General features: G+C 39.9%; 1 long non-coding RNA gene across 6 annotated transcripts in view; it reads right to left on the bottom strand.

The window, feature by feature from the left end:
- LOC109296523 overlaps positions 1–21,262 on the bottom strand; it is a 149,376-nt gene that overhangs the window by 74,620 nt on the left and 53,494 nt on the right. For all 6 annotated transcript variants that reach the window (XR_002096974.1, XR_002096976.1, XR_002096975.1 and 3 more), the window contains one exon: positions 14,609–14,713. This is a non-coding gene — a long non-coding RNA (uncharacterized LOC109296523). The remainder of the gene's footprint in view (positions 1–14,608; positions 14,714–21,262) is intronic.

Below are 21,262 nucleotides of genomic sequence, written 5' to 3'. Positions count from 1 at the left end.
GTACATGTGATGCTTGGGCACTTTTCATTAAAACTACTCGCTAATTAAAGCGTGTCCCCTCGGTGCATGTGTAAAAATGCCCTGAGCTCTTGAAAAACTGTCCCCAGTGAGTTCTTCCAAGATTTTTTCCCCCAATCTTTCAGTAACTCATTTTCCCATGCGCAAAATAAAAACTTCATATCTCACACCCTTTCATCTAGTGAAAGATATATTTCCAGGACATTGTCCATCTCTTGCTTTATGCATATACAATGCAGAGTTATTCCCCAGTTTCAGTATGAGTGTTTGGGTTCTATTATAAGTTTAATAATGGCAATGGTAACACCAATAATATCATGTTGCCAATGTAATTTTTTTAAAACTTCTAAGTTAACTGCCTAGGCAGCTGAGCTATGTAGGATAGCTCAGTTTTGGTGGTGTATGTTAAATCTTATAAAATTAAAAATAAAAAACATAAAAAAAACTAGGCAAGGAAAACATTGATAGGCATCAAGATATGGTGGTTTGGTATCACGGTAATTTCACGCACACTCTCTCCTTGGCATGATTTTGCTACATACCTTCATTTTGCAAAATAAATCTCAAACAGTGAGTAAATCTGATTAATAAATGTTAGCATTAGCGCTTTGGACTTTATTATGCTTTCCATCCAAAGATCTAAATGTGCTCTACAGATGTAGGTAGACATTATTGTTTCTGTTTAACAGAAGAATTGCTGCATCTAAGAAATCACAGCAACCATCCAGGGGCCACAAAGGTGTCCTGAGTTCCAGTTCTGTACTGAAACTGTAAAAATCACACTTTGCCCTAACCCAGGGGTTTTCAATCAGGGGTATGTGTACCCCCGGGGGTACTTGAGAAGGCCCTAGGTGGTTCATGTAGTGTGCTGCTGCTGCTCGCTTGGCCAGACGTGGGGAAAGCTCACAAGCAGCAGCTTCTGCCACTCTGCATTCAGCTGCATGCCACCCCCACCCCCCCACTCTGTGTTCAGCCGCTGGGGGAACACTGATCCAAAAAAAGTTGAAAGCCCCTGCACTAGCCTATTTTGCAAAACAGAGACATGCTTTGCACAGTATTTTTATGCTCTGTTTTAAAACTTCATTAATTGCTGTAGTTTAGTCATAGGATTAAATGGAAAATGTATATCTGCTCTGTTTTAATTGTTCAGAGGTGCCTAAGAAGGGTCTAACACTGAAATATTCCTACAGATGAAGCTAGCAAAATCCTGCTGGACTAAATGGAAGTATGTTTATTGATAAAATGAGAAGGAATGAACTTGAAGAAACCATGGAAACTAAATTTTTTGTATCAAATTTAGTACTAATTTTTTTTGTATCAAATTGAGTATTAAAAAATAGCTGACTACTTAGCTCCCTGGGTCCTTAAAATCATTTACAGACATTACATTTTTCTAGGTTTAATCTGGACTACAACCATCACTATAAAGGCATGGACAGCTGTAGTCCAAATTAAAATTGGCTCCAGTCCAAATGAACTAATCCTCATTGAATGAGGGGCAGTCTGAATTAGGCAACTTAAACTGTATTAATTAACATGTATATACAGCATTGCTTTTAGGAAAAAAGAGTCCTTTGGAATGCAGTTAAGCATTGCAAATATCAAGGTAAACTCAGTTGTGTTTTTGCAACACAACAGAGGCTATTAGGTACAAAGTAACACCTTTACAACATCAAATGTGCCAACATCACCTCACTGTGACTAAGTATCAGTATCCTGACTTAGTGCCCAGCCCTGCCCAAGTGCACTGGCTACTGGTTTGTGAAGAAAGGGACAAACCCTCCTTGATTGTCTATTAACCCTTAATTTGAATTGAAATTTAATTTGAACTGTGTGATGCAGATCAGTTAACATGGTTTAGAAAATGGTGAACATGTCAACAAACAGCTAGCTACTTTGATAATATTTAAGAATTTGTTAACAAGATCCCTGGAAATGTTTTGCTTTAGTATGCACAAGCATGATTCTTCCCAACGGGCACATTTCTAAAATGACAGGGCCCATGGGTGTAGATTTTCTTCCATCTTTCCACTCCTCTCTGCTATTTAGCTTTCTACCATGGCAATGTTAAAATCCCTAAATACTTGTGTCCTCACTCAGTTCCTAATTATGTGGGTAATTTAACCATCCTCCCCCAAAATTAAGGAAGGCTACACATGTATTAATTGAGAATTGAAAGAACAAGGATTAAGGCCCAGATTCAGAAAAGCACTCAGGCCTGTGTTCAATTTGATATATGTCGGTGGGATTTAAGCATGTACTTATATTAAACAGGGTTTTTGGTTGTAGCCATATTGGTCTAAGGACATAGGTAGGCAAGGTTCTGTGGGTGGATGTGATATCTTTAATTAGATCAACCAAGTATTTGGAAAAATGTTCTTTGCAAGCTTTCAGGAACCCTTCTTTAGGCAGAGGGAGTCTCTGCTGTTGTTCTAAGATCTCCAAGGAATGAAAGAAGCTAAAAGTGGGACAGGAGGTCAGTGAGAATGTAAATAGGGAGAAATTAGGAAAACAGTGGGTAGAGAAGGGAAGGGAAGGAGGGAAACAATTCCAAAAGCAAGCAAGGGAAATTGCTGAAGTTGAGTTCTCCAAGTTAGAGAAGAGGCAGTCTGTGAAAAAATAAACAGCTGGAAATTAAGATGACAAAGGGTAGAAAAGGAGGGGAGGGGAGGAAGGGCAGGGAAAAAAAGGTGTAAATGGCAAGGTCAGGCAGGGAGCTGCTGAATCAGATGTCAGGCAGGTTGTAATGTGTCATAAATCCAATGTCTATATTGAGTCCATGATTTTTTGTATTCAGTAGATTTATGAAGTGATGTTTGTAGGTATGTGCTTGTCTACAAAAGATGTTTTGTAAGTTCCCATTGAGGATTAGAACTGAGAGGTCAGTCGGAGTGATTGTCTTGTGAGGAGTGTGCACCCACAGGTAATTGGATATTTTTATTTTTGATGGATTTTCAGTGTGTGTTCATTCTGGTGCACAGTTGTTGTTTGGTTTCTCCTACATATTTTCCATCAGGGCATTTGGTGCATTGGATGAGTGCTCTGATTTCCCCTCCTCCCCCCATTTCCTTATCTTCTCTTTGTCTTCCTAATTTCCAGCTATTTACTTTTTCACGGGACTGCCTCTTTTCTACCTTGGAGAACTCAACTACAGCAGTCTCCCTTGCTTACCTTTGGCATTGCTCCCTCCCCACTTCTCTACCCATTGTTTTCCTAATTTCTACCTATTTACATTCTCACTGACCTCCTGTTCCATTTTCAGCTTCTTTCATTCCTTGGAGATCTCAGAACAACAGCAGAGACTCTCTATGCCTGAAGAAGGGTTCCTGAAAGTTTGCAAAGAACATTTTTCCAACTACTCAGTTGGTCTAATAAAAGATATCACATCTAACCAAAGAACCTTGCTTATTTGTATTAAACATACACTTAAGAGCTTAAGGGCCTAACAAGTTATCTACAAGAGGGTCCACTCCCATCTGTAAGTCATGTTGGGAGTCCTTTCCTGTTTTTTGTCCTTTGCAAATACACTCATAGTTGTAGTCTCCATTGTCATCTTTGCAAGTCTATACCAGGGGTTGGTGATCTATAGTCCATGGAACCTTTGGATCCAGCCTGCAAGAGCCCTCTACTTCCAAGTGTCACCATATGGTGGCACTTGGCATTAGAGTGGCACTTGGTGCTAGAGGGCTTTCAGTGCACTGTGCTGCAGTCAGGTGCCTGGGGCTTTGATGGAGGGTGAGCTCTGCCTGTACCATGCCTCATGCAGGTGGCACAGAATCTGGTGGAGGGGGGACTTTTGCTACACCATGCCACAGTTGAGCAGCAGGGAGAAGAGGTGACAGGTGGGTCCTAATGCCTGCCCATCTCTGGCCTGAACTAAGACATTCTGGTCCCCTTGTCAGAAAATGTTGCTGATCCCTGGTCTATACTAGCTGTTGCAATAAAGATCTTTGGAATTTACTAAGTTTTTATTTTCCTGTTTACCCATTTAATATGTGCTGACTATTTTAGTAGCACTGCATCTTTAACATAAGCAGGGCCAGACACAGGCATGGGCCAACCAGGTAGCTGCCTGGGGCCTGGAGAGAAAGGGGGCCCAAAAATGGTGAAAATAATAATAATTATTAACATTATCTCTGTTGAAGGGTGGCCGAACACTAAAAGTTTGCCAGGAGCTAACAGCAGTCTAGGTACGGTGCTGAACATAAGCCCAATTTCTTTATAATATAAACTTCATTTCATGATGTCCATTCATAACTATAATCCTTATGAGTTTTTATAATCCTGTCTGCCAGTTCCTATAGTATATCCATTGCACTGAATACTCACTACCTTAGCAACCTTTTTTCTATAAGGCTGCATCCATAATTGCCTCCAGTTCTCTCTGTCCAATGACCTAGCAAATTAATGGTTACACTGGCTGTAATAAAATAAAAATTGAATCTTACCCCAATCTCCATTTGCACCTTTCTAAAGTTGAGTAAAATTTAATTTATACAGCCAATCAAAAGACGTTATATTTTCCAAAAAATTGTATGAACTTCTAAAAATAATTCTCAATATGATGTTGACTGTCAAAAAAATTACAACTTGCTCCATACATATTAAAAAATTGTTACACTTTTCATTGAAAAAATAAGATTTTTATCTTATTTAAAATCAAATTTGATACAAAAAATTGTGAAAAATTCAGCAAATTCCAACCAGTTTTACTGATTAATCAAGAAGTCTTTCATTTTAGTTATGTCTTGTTTTAACAGCTACTCCATATTTTCACTGATTTATAAGTCTCTATGATCATCTCATCTGACTGGAACAACAGTAGCCATACACATAACCCAGTTACTTCTTAGTTTGAGTGAGTACAGAAAGCAGGAAGGCTGCTGGAGAATATGTGAGAGACCACTTTGCTCATCTTGCAGTACTCCCAGCATAACAAGAAACAGAAATCTCATCCAGAACATTTGCTCTATTTTGGTTTGGCAGACCTGAAAGATTCAGCTAAACAGCCAAACTTTTGGGTACATCTCTGAACCAGTAAAAAAGGGTAGAGGGTTTAAAATAAAATAAAATAAAGGGGGAGGGGGGAGTAAGTACTGAGTCCAAATGCACCATTTAAAAACCTTTTAGGCAGTTGAGAATCCATGTTTTTATTTTTTAGGTAGAAATTTTAAAATACTGGATTTTAAAATGGATTATAATTGTGCCATTTGAAATTGCCTTTAAGTAGACTTGGCAATCATTACTGCTATTTACAGTCCATAATAAATGCTTTGGTTGCAGCACAGCACAAAAGAGGTAGTCAATTTCTTGGAAACATGCTTTCAGTTTCAGTAATAGAAGGCAATTTTTAACATTTTAAGGAAACTACTATATTGAAGAGGAGAATTTTGCCTCTTGCCTTCAGTCTAAACAATAAGCTACTTCCCTTAAAATATTGAAAGCTGCCTTCCATTATCTAAATTGAAAGCATGATTCTGAAATTTTGGCTAGGAAAGATTATCACCAGTTGGTCATGTCTTTCAATATTCTGTTCGGCATGAGGCTGAAGGTAACTTCTGCTGCTACTTCTTGGCTTTCAGAAACTTAGCAGCAAAAAAAAAAAAAAATCAAAAAAAAAATCAAAAAAAAAATCAAAAAAAAAATCAAAAAAAAAATCAAAAAAAAAATCAAAAAAAAAATCAAAAAAAAAATCAAAAAAAAAATCAAAAAAAAAATCAAAAAAAAAATCAAAAAAAAAATCAAAAAAAAAATCAAAAAAAAAATCAAAAAAAAAAAAAAATCAAAAAAAAAAATCAAACCTTCATCGTTTTGGTGTCTAACCATTCTTACATAAATTCTTATTCTGGAGTGACTAAAGTTTAAATCAGTCCTTTCAATGTTGATATGAGACTACCTGTTCTACATTCCTTCTTCTTTCTCTCATTAAACTTTTTCTTGATGATCTCCCATATATGTTTAGCTTCCATCTTCTTGTTGATCATTCACCAATTCCACTCTCTACACTGTGGACATGTCTTACTGTATCTCTTCCAGGCTTTTGTTGACTATTTAAACAGATTTTGGCTTAATTCAACTCTAAAACTTCCTCTCCCTCCCCTGTCATTTCTTTTGCTTTTGAACACACCATATATTATGCTCTCTTTCTCTTAAAACCCTGTAACATCAGACAATTCCAACTGGTTCCATATAGAGATAAAACATATTTTTAACGTAATTTTTAACTAAAATTATTTCAGGTTCTCTTTTCTGCAACAATCAAATTTTAGATTAAAATATTCAGGAAATTTCAACCATCGACCCTTCTGTGCTCCCCTAGCTATCTTTATATAATCCTTTATCCACACACCAGCCTGAAGTCAAAGTGGAAGTTTCTTCCTTCACGACATTTCTGGGATATATCCTTTTTATCAATTCCTATTACGAATGCTCTCAAATAGACTCTTATGATCTGTGTTAATTACCACATACTCCTTCTTCCTAATCTCCCCAAAATAACCACATCCAAAGTCCCCGTTCAAAATGCAGCTGCTGAAATTATAATCTCACAAATGCTTGGGGAGGACTGAAAGAACTGTAACTAAACACAGACAAATAAGGAAGAGGGCTGGATTAATCCAGAGAAGCCAGGGGTAACTAAATTTGGTGTTCTGGCCTCTTAGGAGATACTGCACAGAAAGGACCGTTTAGGAGGAGGGGAGAAAAATGTGGTTTTATTTTTGCTCCTCTGGGATTCCCAAGGAAAATCAGAATCTTCAGCAACCTTACCTATTGTCCCAAGTGCTGTCACAAGGCCAGAAATACTAGTGATTTATGATCTAGAATACACTATGATCTGGCCACTCCTTTGTGATCTGCTCATGCCTCCAACTCTGTCCACTATCCTGGGGACTGTACAGAAAGTGAGGAAAGGAATGGGTACATCTTTTTATTCCTTTGGGACTTTGTAACCTCTACACTGCCCAACTATGGTAAACGGTTCACAGCAGGGGCTGTCATCTGGGTCCAGATGTATTAGGCTTGTTTTCTGCTATGGCATACGATATAGTGTACCTGCAGTGCAAAGATCTCTGCTATTTTGCAGAAAGGGGACCGTTGGTGGCCACTAAACTTTAATGCCAACCCCAGGCCTTAATTGAGGTCCTTCCAAAGCCAGTTTGCGGTCTGAATGCTAAATGATGTTTCTATCCTATTGTGAGCCTTTGGAACACGTGGCAGCAAAGTGAAGGAAAAACATTCTTACTAATACAATGGGAAGTTTTGCATCACATAACTATTAAACTCAATGAAGATTATTTTAGAAAGACAATGACTCAAGACTTAATAGCCTGGGAATAAAATTTGTTCTGTTTTCTCATTAATTAGAAGAGTTATTAAAGAGAACAGTTAGGAAATGTCCCCCTCATTCAGGGAATACTAAATTGTTCAAATACTGAGGTGACAATTTGCTGACTGCAAATTGTTGGTGCCCCAGAATTTGTTCAAAGAAATTATCGTGCATTAGAAATATGATTTGCATGAACACCAGATGCATAGAAGCTTTTCCTTCTGCTTAAAGAGAAAAGGGCACTTGCAAATAATTTTCTTACGTAGTATTTATACCTTTTTGCGATTTTTAACTGTAATTTTAGAGAATTGGATACTGAAGTTACAGTTAGGAAATAAGAACTGCTCAGGGTAAGAATTATTGTTAACTGCAATTTTTTCCTTAAAGAACCAAATAATGTGTTTTCAAAAATAACCTGTTAGTCATAATTCTTAAAATGATATATGATTTCAACTTTCTAGAAAGGATAATCTGCAGTTTAGAATATATTATTGGAGGTAATTAGCTGCTTTGGTGTGAGCACAGGTTAAAATTCAAACTTAAGAAGTTTCCTGGTCCTGTAACTATCAGCTGTTAACACATTAAGGGGTTTGATAATTAACCTAATAAAATTGCACTATGCTTGAACCGGCAGTCAATTTTACCACCTATAGATACAGAATAAGTGCTTAATTTCTGGTTACAGTTGCTGCGTCTACACGAGATGCTGATTGCGCAGTAGCTTGATACTATCGTGCAATAGCATCGTATGGCAACATCCGTGACAGAATGCTACTGCACAGTAGTATTAGGCTACTGCACAGCAGTGTCATGAAAAAGACATTTAGTGGCACTACTGAGCAGTAACTTGGGCTACTGCGCAGTCAGCGTCTCATGTAGATGTGGCCAGAAAGTTCTTATCCAATATTCTTGCTGTTTCTTGCTGATAAAGTTAATGCAAGGCTCTCTTATCTTTCTCTCTTCCCTCTAGTTGTAGCTTCTTCTGAAGGAAGTCTTAAAATGACTCATTCATTATTTTTTCCTCTTGTAATCATTTAGGCGATTGGAATGAGATCCAAATTTAATTTATTTGAAAAGGCAAGAAATTTGATTTAGACAAGATAGAACTGAGTTATGAGAGGAAAATGATAGTACTTTAACAGCTTTTGTCAAAGTCAAAGGGAAAGCATCCAGATGAGCAGTTTGTGGCGTCTCAAAGCAGTTTGAAGTGCCACAAACTGCATGAGGTGCACGTGCACCTATTTGCTGCACTGCTAATTTGCAACACAGCACCAAAATTTGACACCAGGAGATCCTAGTGTAAAAAAAACCTGCTGCTGAAAAAAGCAGTGCAATGCAGATGGCAGAGAATCCACCACCAGAAAGGGAGCCTGGCTGTCAAGAGCCATGATTTGGCTGCCATCCAGGCTCTGGGCAGTTGGATTGGTGCCACTGCTGCCCTGGGAGGCCCCCAGGGCCCCAGGTAAGGCTGCCGGCTCCAGCCTCCCCTACCCCACCTGGGTCAATTTGCCATGCATTGGAGGACACGTGCAGGGGCATGCCCTGAGACAAAAAGCAGCAACATGTGCTGCTGCTACTTGTGCTGTGGGAAATGTGTGCCCTGCACATGTGTACTCATCTTGATGTGCCCTCAAAGTCCACACGGTGGATTTCTGGCAAGTTTCCCATTCTTGCTAACATGGGTGCAACTCCAGGGAGAGCAACAAGACTGTAGAGAACATTCAAGTCCTCACTTTTTTTAACCTGCTCTGAGCAGTGTTTGACAATAAAATATTTATAGGACATTACTGATCTAATTAAAAGCGCATGTGAAGAATCTGTATATTAGTAAAACTGGTTGAATTCCAGAGGGAATGTGAAGCATTTCAGCCCTTTCTCCCAATTTGTTACATATTTATTTATATATTTATTGCTTTTATTTATTTTCTATAGACCTCAGCCTCAATTAGGGTTTCATGATACGGTTGCATTATACAAACATGTGGTAAACCACTGTCCTTGTCCCATGGAGTCTAACTGAAACAGAGAAGAACAGAGTGACAGAACATGGAAAAAATGAGGCACGACAAGTAAAATATAGTTTGCCACAGTTACACAGCAGGTGAGTGGTAGTTCTAGGACAAGAACCCAGTGCTCTTCTGTTCCAATCCAGCCCCTGAATCATCTCATCTATCCTTGCTTCAATAGGTTTTAAGACAGCTCTTGCTATTTAAAATACTTGTGATATTTTACTAAAATAATAGGTATTTGTGCATTTAAGCTTTTGATCATAGAAAGACGACTGGTGGTGAGATGCAGACGGATTTCAAATCTGCTTGTGGTACTACATAGTGTCTTGATCCCAGAACACTTGTGTGTGTGAAGCAGAATGTATTATTGCATTCAAGGATCTCAGATACCAAGGAAGTCACGTCATGAACTACCAGAAACTGAGTTTGAGCTGAAGAGTCGCAGAACTGAATTGTGCCCAAGGGAATAAGTGGAAACCCCAAGCCTAAGGAAGCCCCAGGCCCCGATCCCATTCTGCCTTGTAGGTACCTAAAATTTAACAATCACTCACCCCCAAAATTTGCACTTTATATCACAGGGGTGATTCTTTTCTATAACTCACAGGGCTGTTTCTAGGATAACTCTCCTGTTCACTCAGTGGACAGACCTGGGACAGAAACCTGTTCAGTCAGATGCAAACTGCCATTTTTGTGGCTTATGCAGTTTGCAATCCAAGTAGGTGTGCAAGAGGAAGTGCAAACATCCATGTATCTACTGAGTATGTGCAGTAGGCTGTGCTCTAGCTGTGCACATACGTGTGTCTGTATATGTGTACCTGAGTGTAAATCCATAAACTGGGGGGGTGGGGAGAGGGTGGACCACAGGTTTCCCACTTCCTGTGCTAACCACGCGGCAATTGAGCAAAAAGTGTTTCCCTCTTTCTTCACTGAGCTGCATGTGTAATTATAAACAGTTGCTCATTGAGGTTTTTTTAAAAATCTTTCTGAAAAACTGGGTTCTTATTTGGATGAGAGCAGAGCTTAAGTAGAGTTAGAGCTCTAGGCAGTAGATTGCAATAGTGGAAGTCTAAGTGTCTAGGGATCTTTTGAAGTCAAAACAGAGAAACATAGGGCACCTTTACACATGCTCTAGGGGCAGGGAGGAAGTGCTTTAATTGGAATGACTCCAAGAGCCATTCTAATTAGAAATGCTGCAGCATCTCATGTATTAATGCCCCCACACTTCAGAATGGTGGTGGGGGTGCTTGAGCTAAACCTCGTTTGATGAGCTTTAAGGTGCAGTCAGAAGTGCGGCTCCCAGCTGTAACTCAGAGCATTTTCTGCCAAGTGTTATGTTACCCTGGACCAAACAGAAGTTCACTGTTTGTTCCGGGGATGGGGAGGGAATCTATCTGCAGGCTAGAAGCCTGCAGCCAGATTCCCATAGCAATAGCCAGGCTGTCTGCCAGCGCTCCCTGTTTTCAGAATGGAAGTGGGGGGGAGGCAGTGGAGGAAGTTCGTTCTTACAGCTCCCCAGCTGGTGTGGAAGGATGGGGTGGATGAATTGGAGCTCCCCAACCTTGGGTGGTAGGGGGGCTCCAATGTACCTGCCCTATCGTCTGTGGGGCTGAAAATCCCCCAGACTGAACTCCCTTTGCTCCCTTTCCCCAGTCCCATTCTGAAAACAGTGACAGACTGGGAGCGCCGCAGACACAAGTTACAGGAAACACTACATTTTGAAAAGCCTTTATTGGATACCTCATGCAATGAGGGGTCAGATTTTCACCCAATTGGCCATTTTTAAGCTGTCTGCAGCCATGTACTTGTGTTTGGTCACAGCTATAAACGGCTTTCTGTGGCCAGGTCAGGCAAAAATTGTCACTTCTGTCTGCAATCTTAGTTTAAGCACCCCCATCACCATTTTGAAACATGGGGATGCTGATACACGAGATGTGGAGCATGGTATTTACCACTCTTCAGCAGACTTGATTAATCGAGTATTCTCTCATGCACTGTAATTATAGTGTGTTGGAGCAGCCTCCCAGGACATCTACAGGCACCCATAAATACTCTAGGCTTCTTAGTACTTTTGTCATTGCTGCATGGAGTGAAATAAGACTGTGCTTGACGACTTAAATGCCTAAAAGCTGTGTAATTGCACATAGACATCTTGAAAGTTGAACAGGATCTGGACTGCCATGTGTAACTGAGGTGAATGCCGACACAAAGATAGGACCAGGTGGAAAGAATGCCGAAATCCATTTCCACTATAAGATGTAGCATCAGATTCAGCAGTGGTTATTCACAGTTTGAGCTTAGTTTATTTATAATATCATTTAACACCTTTGTCTACTGTTCTAGGGCGTTTTCCAAAGCAAGGCGAATTAATTTTCCTGTTTTTCAGATGGGGGATTCTGAAGCTTCAAAAGATGAAATAACTTGCCTGAGGTCACATAGCAGGTTGGTGGAAGAATCTGAATAACCTAGCAAAGTGTGTCTCCAGCTCAGTGGCATGTCCATTGGCCTGCACCCCTACACACAGCCAATAAAATAAGAAATAGCAAAAGGCAAGGTCTTGCTGTAAACATAATTATGAATATGTCTCTAATTCCTCCATTTTCCAATATTTGAACCTCTAAGATAGGTACTTCTGTATGCTTCTCAAGTGGCAATATGCTGTTCAACTTTTTAACAACAGTGAGCAGAGCTGGCCTTAGGGAATATACTGCCTTGGACCAACTTGTATTTTGGAGCCCCCTACCTGCAGCTCAGTAACACCATTGCAGGCAGAGGCAGGTGGGCAGGACAGGACCAGGTGCCACCCCACCCACATTACTAGGCCCAGTTCTGACAGAGCAGTGGCCTCAGGGACACCAGAGCTTCAGGGACACCAGCTCCCAAGCCATGGGAAGATGGCACTGCCCCTGTCCCACGCTGTCCCTGGAGAGGCAAAGCCAGTGACCAGAAAGGGTAGGTTTGCTTGAGGGAGAAGCGGAAAGTTGAAAGTCACTCAGGAGGCAGTGAGGCTGGCCCAGCCCACCCTCCACCTCCCTCTGCCCACATCTCCCTGTGCTGCACCAGAATCTTGGGGCAATGGGGGTCCGGGGGCATTGCCCTGCATGGTTGAGCTGGCAGTGCATGAGGGAACCACCTGCTGAACTGAGCACTGCTCCTCCTCCCTGGGGCAGGAATCGGCCAAGATGGGGTAGGCCGGGCAGGGTGTTTGGCACCTCCCTGACCACGGCACCCTGGGCAGTCACCCCTGTTGCCTACTCCTAAGGCCAGCTCTGACAGTGAGCTTTATATACGAGAAACCACATACCTGTTAAGTATACTTCATGCGGTCTTGCTAAACATACTTAACAACAAACAACCCCATGCTTAGAATAAAAGATGGCAATTATTAGTAAAATGGTTTCCTTCCATACACTCCAAACTGACTTAAATTTCATGTCATCATTTTAGCTTATTTTTGTATAAGGATGAAACTGTTGACTCTAGGTTTTAGGCTGAAGACTCAATTGGAGGCAAGAAGCAAATTATTCAACAAGAACCCAGCTTCACTAAATGCTACTCAGACATGAACGGCTTCTACTACATGACGACTGACAAAAAATAATGGCATAGGATCAATGCTCAATTCCATTATTTTCTTGTTCCCTGCTTGTTCTACTGATTGTGCACTACATCAAGTGTCCTGATCCTGCAGATATTTACATATGAGCTTAAATTTAGCATATTAACAGATCCATTTACTTCAATAAGGCTACTCACTTAATCATACAGTAAATAATTTAGAATCTGGGCCTCAGTTTATTGCACTTCTGTAGCACACCTTTAATTCTCAGGTTCTCAAAGAGCTTTAAAAAAAGAAACTCATGATTTTAAGAGCTTTGATACTCTGTCTCTGTGCCGTACCTGCCAGCATGACTGTAAAGCACATCCTACCCACTAGCTTCAATTCAGCGCATGCCAAATCTTAGACATGAGTGCATACTGTGATACCTGGGCTGGAACAGAAAGCCTCAGAACACTTTTGGGTGTGCACTCAGTGCCATTCTGGTATACCTATACCACCCTTTGGGAGTTAACTTGTGTTGAGCAGGAATGAGTGGGGAGCATACCTATGTGTTGTATGAAGGAGGTACAGGCATGCCTTTCTTCCCCTTTTACAGATGTGACATGCAGATTGAGAACACTACCACTTACTATCAACTACATACCCTATTTGTAGAAGTAGAGGAAAAGTCCAGCTTGGTACAATCCAGTAGTCCATAATCAGTGGGATTTATAACCTGCTCTCAATTCCAGTTTCCTATTCTACTGATAAGCCTTTGTTCTAGGCCCCAGAGTGCAGCTACTGTCTAATTCCTATTCATCAGAGTATGCTGTAAGAATGCTCAGTGCAGATACATTTTCTTTTTACTTTGCTCAAGTCCTTTACCGTTGCCATTTTCTCCGGGCTGACTTGCCACTTATACAACTACAAGCGAAGCAGCATGGTGCACATCAGCTCCCATGCAGAGCAGACTCGATTAATTGAGTCTGCTCCGAAGTGGTAGATCTTGGGAGCGTCTGAGAACTAAAAGGTACATGTATAAATGCTTGAAGAATTTAGTTAATTCTGCTCCAGTGAGAGTCAGAAGAGAGACTAGCTGACCCATCCAATTCCTGCATAAGCCAAGTAGCACTCAGGGGATTGAAAAAGCAGTTAAAACATATTTAGGTTATAGTGTAAATAAATGAGACTGAATAGCCAAGGGGGAGATGGGTGTTAAAATCTGTTAAGTTTTAGGGTACTGCTTTTACACAGTAACAAAGGCCTTAACATACACAGTGGGAGTGTCTACATGTTCATTAATGTGCAGTGGTCACTGCACATTTAATTTAGTACTCGTGTAACCAAGTACTAAATAAATGCACAATAACCAGAGTTACTGTGCAGCAGTGCTGGTGAACCCCATTTTAGTGACGTTACTGCACAGTAGCCTAATAATACCGTTCAAGAGCGTATTAGCACTGTCCGTGTTGTGACCGCTACTGCACAGTGTTATTAGGCTACTGTGCAGTTAGTGTCTCGTGTACACGCACCCAGTAACATTCAGATTAACTAGCACTAAATAATTCTCATTGCATTTCCATTCATTTTAAGGCATCAGTATTATCATTTCCCATGAATTAACAGAAACAATTTATTTCAAGCTCATTAGTTCATGAGCTGCACAGTACACAAAACCATGCAGAGTACTGCAATATATAATGAACTCATAAGTACCTGAAAACTTCTTTGTATTCTCTCAGAAGACTTTTCTTCGTGTTTCTTTAGTTCACCTTGCCAGGCAACTGGTACATCTTTTTTTGCATGCAATCTGAGGCAGTACTGTGTGAATAGGTGAAAAAGCAACTTCAGTGAATGTAAATTTTGGCAGGATATGCAGAAGATATAGAACAAAAACCAAAATATCATAGAATAAGCATTTAAGTACCTCTACCCCCGACAGCTGGCTTCACTGACAAATGTGACATTTCATGTGGCGCAGAAAAACTTAGAGAAGAGGCAACAAACAAATCATACCTTTTCACAGAGAATGGAGGAAAATATTTCCAGTATTTTTTAAAAGTATATGGATTCTAGGCAAATATACCCCAGCTGTAATGAAGGATGAAGACTTAGGTTAAGATGAATTTGTTGTCAAATATCCATAAAACGGGTAAGTAAGAACTTTATAAATTGTACTCGCTTGATATACATTCCCTGTGCTGATATCTATATTTCATTATTAGATTGCTATTAAATTTTGTCTACATTTAGGCATATGATATTTAATTTTGGTGGGACTAGGTCTTTGAACCCTTCTTGATTCTCAGACTATATCTGTGGGTCAAGAGTAACCTACTTTGGCTCTCTTTTGCCTTTCAGGATCACCACTCAGGGGTTGCCACTGATGCCTCAGGGAGTGCTGTTTGGGGTTGTCACTACTTTGGGAAATGTCACTTGGAGTCACTGCTGAGGTGTGCTGCTGGCCACCTCTTGGGATCACCACTTGACGCTCCTCTGTATATGCTGCTGGGGTTTCTGCTTCCTCCCAGCACTCAGGATCACTGCTGCTGCTCTGTGAGTGCCACTCAAGGTTGCAGCTGAGGCTGCCTTTCAGGATTGTTGTCTGCTGCTGTTCTGTAAGAGCTGCTGAAGTTTTGGTGTCTGCTTTCTCTCAGGATGCCACTGCTTGACTGCTCTAGAAGCACCACTGGGATCTCCACTGTCTTGTATTGCTCACGGTCACTGCCAAGGGTGCCTCCCCTGGGGTTTCGGCTATTGATTTACCTAGAAAGACAGCTTTAGCTGTCCTTTGATAGTGAGTAAGAATTAAAACAACAACCCAGCCTCAAAAGTTGCCCAAGGTCTCTCTGAGCTCTCTTCCAGAGGTGTATTATCTTGAACTGTGTATGCTCTCACAGTTAACTTTAAAGAAATTAAGCTGGCTTAACTGTCAGAAAGTTGGTATGCATGTACCTCTGGGTGAATCCCATACAACTGTGTCCTGCAGCCTGTGTAAGCCTTCCAAATTCATCGACTGTAAGGCTAGAAGGGACCTCAGAATATCATCAGGTCCAGCCCCAGCCCTTTCATGAAAAATATCAGAAAGGAAGGCCTAGCGGCACAAAGATCTTCCCCCCTTGACCTTTTACATTTAATTTTTTGAGGCGGAAATCACAGAATAGGCACAAACAGGCTCAAGGCGTATACAAATTTTAGAATACATAGTTGATCGCATGGCTAACCATATCTTTAAGCAGGGTTACATTATTCTTCTGAGAAGTGCTTAGATATAGTCAGGGGGTAACAGAAGGCATCCCCACATTAACTATATGCATCAAAAAGTCCTTCTTGCCTGCAGATATACTCTCCAGTTCTATTGCAGCTCTCCATCTTGAAAACTGTTTGTCATGCCCTCTCTACTGGTCTGACCTGACCTGAGGTCAATGAAACACTTTGCCTTTGAATGAAGAGGCAGTTGAGCAGGCCAAAATAGGATGACAATATTGGGATAACAGATTTTTAGCAGAAGGCAGTTTGGCAGAAGTGAAATATCAGTGGATTTTATCCTTTGTAAACAGTCATACTTATTGATTACATTGTCCTTTTTATCTTCAGAGTGTCAAAAAATATTAATTAATTTATCTGCAGACATTCTCTTAAGTAGTTATTGCTATATAGATAAGGAAGAGACGTAATGAGGCTACATGATTCATCATACTGTGAATCAGTGGTGGGGTAGGGATTAAAGGTGCTCCTGGCTCTCACTCCTCTGCTTAGACCCTATAGCATTCTGGCTTTCAGAAACAAAGGTTCAGCCACACCAGACAAGTCCACACTTCCCGCAGCAACTTCTACTTTAAAAAAGAAACTACTGTATAAACCTTATTACTGAGTAACTCATTCCCCTGTGTAACATTCTTCTGCTGACAAATTATTCTACATTAAGAGCTTGTGGCTATGAGGTCTTACTCAGAGTTCATGCAACGGGTTTTCTTCTTTCTGAAGTCACTTTTGCCCTCCACAAAATGATACACTAATCTGGAAGGATAACATCCTCATCCTCCAAGCCCTCAATGTTTTGTTGTGGTTTCAGTTCACAAAGTCAGGAGACATTTTAACAAAGCACACAGACAGCCATCAGACTCTTCTTCTAGCTCTTTCTCCCAAACTCTGCCTAATTCAAAGGTATATACAATTATCACACTCAGCATACATTTTCTCTACAGGCGTGGTCCAGGCCAGCCTTCTATAAAGAATAAGTTCTTGCTTTATTGGACATCTCTCACAACTTTATAGAGAAACAAAAATTTCCTTGAGCACTGAAATGTTTCAGCAAATCTTGTTACAACTGGTTTCAGTGACCAGGCACTTCGAGGGGCCTGAAAAAAATAATTAGCATAGACTAAAAACAGAAGAAAAGGCCCTACCCACTCAGGTTGTACACATATACATATGCACAGTATTACAGGTGCACAGTTGTCATTCACTGACAAATAGATTTAAGGACCTCTCTAGCTTTTACTGGAAACAAGGAATTTTGCCACAAACTTCTGTGAGAACTAGAATAAGCTTCATGTGCCTTTTAAATAATTTGCTAATAAACACCCTTTATTTTAATGCCCTCCGTCCTTTCATATCTACCAACTTCAAACTATTGTATTATCATTAGAAGAAAGAGAGAGAGAGAGAGGGAAGAGAAGCACTGTAACTGGAATCATGAATGACTCCAGCGACTGGGGCAGCATGGTGGTGGCAGAAGCACAGCGGCGGCCAGTGGGAAGCTCCTGCAGACACCACTGGCACTGTTGGTGGCAAGCCTCTTTATCTCTGTAAAATGCGGGTATTAATACTGCCCTACCTCAGACAAGTGCAGAGAGGATGAATAAATTATACAAGGTGAGACATTTAAATAATGGGGTTCATATAGATAGCATAGGTATAATCCCTATTACTGGAGAATCCAATGATTATTATGTTCTGCGTGAACAAGGAGGAACCTAGCTTGACCCTCACATTGAGTCAGAGTTTGCAGGCTTACCCGTTATAGAAAACATCTTTTCAGCTGTTCTTGCTAAGCAAACTTGGTACACAATCGCAAAAGAGTCCCATCATGGTATTTGTTTACTAAGTGACTTGTCAGAGTGGAAAAGCATTATAAAACTTATTGGCATGAATACAGACACACATTACAAGACAGGCTAACGTCAGTCAACCCAAAGTGTTATACTTAGTTCTGCCATCACCCATCTGGAAATGGCCTAATATTTCTAAATGTACAAGTTTTTCCAGTTTCCCCTAAGCCCTAAGAAATATATTATCCAAAAGGCTGCTGCAGGAAAAAAATCCAATGCAATAGCAGGAGGGTTTTTTTTTTTCAACCAAATATCTATTTTTCTCTTGCTTTCCTTAGGATTGTGACATCACTACTGTAATAAACTATTCAACACTTTAGTGTTCATAATGCTCTAATGCTCAGGACAAGTGATATTTCAGTCAATGTAAGTTACTATTGTAAGTTGTCACTCTAAAATGGCTTGTTTTTCAGTTGTACAGTAACTTTACCATGGAGCAGAAGTCTGACTCTAAACTAAAATATAATATATCAGTCACTTAGTGGACCCACAAGCACTAACACAACACAGATTCCAGTTAGAAATAAAATGTGGTATTATCTGTAATGACTGAGAATAGAAGCATGCATGTTTTCAGAATCCTTTTTGCTGCACAGTAGTTAGGGATAATACCCACCTTGCAGTTCATTAGGAAATCAAAATATTATACTGTATAAATATTACTTTGCTCTTTCGCATTTTACAGAAGCCCAGGGTCTCAGAAGCCTCCATTACAGTGTAGATGTGATTTAGGTATATTGGAACATCGTAGGAAATGGAAAGCCGCCCAGATGGTCCAAAAACAGCAAAATGGAAGCCAATATATTGTATACTTTGGTTCTCCCTCTGCAAAGCAGTGCTAACCAGCCTCAAGACATTCCAAACTGTGGAATATGTATTGGCAGAACACAAAGAAACTATATACCATACAACTCAGTAATGAATTCCCAGTACTTCTGTGCTAGATTTCCTTTTTTCTTGAAAACAATGTAACCCACTATAAATCTAGACAGTGCCAAACTTAAAGTTTAACTAGAAATCCAACTGTAAAGCTGAAGAAAACTGGCGCAGAACTGAAATCAAATATATACATATATGCTTAATAGCAAAAGGAGGATAAGAAAGGATCTACAGCTGTTTTTTCCTTCAGTTTCTCAAATTGGGAGCCATAAAGCATGTCACAAATGTAGACTGTGTTCTCCCTTCTACTTGAGATACACATTTACACTCTATTCATTTTAAGCAGGAAGACATAACACTAGGACATGACCTTTAATTTCAGTGAGCCTGTGAAAGCAAGCCACCACAGCTCCACTGCAATGCAGTTAAACATCTAGAAGGAGATGCACAGTATTCCACTGCTTTGTTATTACAGGTGTACTCGATTTTACATTCAATGAGGAAGGTGCAATTTTATGGCTCTGTGGAAAAATCTTTAAAATGCTTGCGGGTAGATGTCTAATGATGCCAGATTGGTGCTGGAGAACATAATAGGAAGATAAAGTACTGAAAAAAATATCTACATGCCAATAAACAATCAGGTAGGTAAATAATAATAAAACATGCATAAATAGATTTGGTTTCTTGTCCATGTTATTACAGGTGTACTCCTTCCTCATGCTCTTTTTAAAGGGTGTAGTTCTGATATTTGATCACTAAGTAGATATCTGTGCACTGAAAACTGAAAGAACTTGATGGATATCGACAAAGATAATGATTAAGATACAGGAAAATGTACAGAATTTGAAGTCATAAAGCGTTTATCTGTCATCTATGTGGTGAAATTTTTGAATTTGCAACATTTTTACCACATTTACCATACAAGAAGAAAAACTACTTAAATATGTATGTGATGAAACACTTGAAGGAGGACAGAAGATATCACTAGGAATCAACAAAGCAAATTCAAAGCAATTGGCTTTAAACAAACAATTAAACTGAGCTAAGTTTTCATAAGGGTCTGGTTTTTGGATTCCTGATAAGAGACACCATGAAGAGGTTCAATTTCCCAACAGGACAAAGTACCTATTCTGAAAACCCTTTTAAAGCTCTTTTGTACTAAAGAAGACAGGAACTCCAAAAATCACAGGGCACTTTTGAAAATGGTGAGTCGTAGACTTAAAGAAAAGTATTCTATTAAATATCTACCCATTCCATAAATAATTTCATGGTAGCTACCTGAGGGGAAACAAAGAAAAAACAATATACATGAAGAGTGATATTCTAGTCTTACTTTGTAAATGATTTCCTTCAGCATAACTTCCTAAAGCAGGGTCTCTGTTTTCATGTAGTTTGCTTCACGTCATGAGAGATTCAGAAGGCCTTGCAAGAGCCTTCAGCTGGCTTAATCCCAACTCTGGCTACACTGGAATACTTCAGGTCCAGAAGACAACTATCTTTACATCAACCTAAAGCAATCACTATGCCTGAGAAAACAAGCATGTGCATTGCATTAAGTCATATGGATTTACTATGCATTTCTGATAATCTGGGAAAGTACAAATGCCATACTGTGTATACTTATGTTTATAGTTTCTACAAAAATGAAAATGTAGTGCTTTCCATAAAGCACATCAAAAGTTATGTATTTTTCATGCTGACCTTCAGGGTTAGAGACAGCTTTTACTAAACTGTTTTGTTTCAAACAAGCATATTTTCACTGCTTTTTCCCTTATGATAAAAATAAAATCTTAGATTCCCAGTACCTACAAAATATATATTGGCCACCCAAAATCCAAAATGGGCTATCCTCAAAACATACTTGGACTTTGAACAAAACCAGATATTTGTGACATACGTCCGTCCGTATGTAAATATTGTTTAGATGCTGGGGAAGAGCTCTCAGCTGTAAAGAACATCTGGAAGTGATAGAATACATTTCTTTAGAGCCTTCCACCTGAAAACCTCTCAGTGCCTTGCAAACATGAATAAACTAATTCTACACACACTAACACTTGCCTGAGGCATTATTATCCATATATTATGTATGGTAAAATTGAGACAAAAAAATTAAGTGACTCATCATAGGTCCCACAGGAAGTCTGCGCCACAGCTGGGAATAGAACACACGTCACCTGATCCCCAGCCCCCTGCTGCACCACAAAACCAATCTTCCTGTCTGGAGAAGTGCGTGGGAGGTGTGACAGATAGATCTTAGGTCCCAACTTTTGGAAATGGAGCTGTGCACAATTTCAGTAAGAAAAGCAAAATTATATTAACCTGTTTTCAGGTGTTTTTTACTAATCAAAAACTTGAAAGGATGGCTATGTCTTCTGAA

The sequence above is a fragment of the Gavialis gangeticus genome, unplaced genomic scaffold, assembly GCF_001723915.1.
Source record: "Gavialis gangeticus isolate Ggan-Ray unplaced genomic scaffold, GavGan_comp1, whole genome shotgun sequence".
Lineage (NCBI taxonomy): Eukaryota > Metazoa > Chordata > Crocodylia > Gavialidae > Gavialis > Gavialis gangeticus.
The sequence above is the reverse complement of the archived record's forward strand: the minus strand, read 5'-3'. Positions and strand labels throughout refer to the sequence as shown.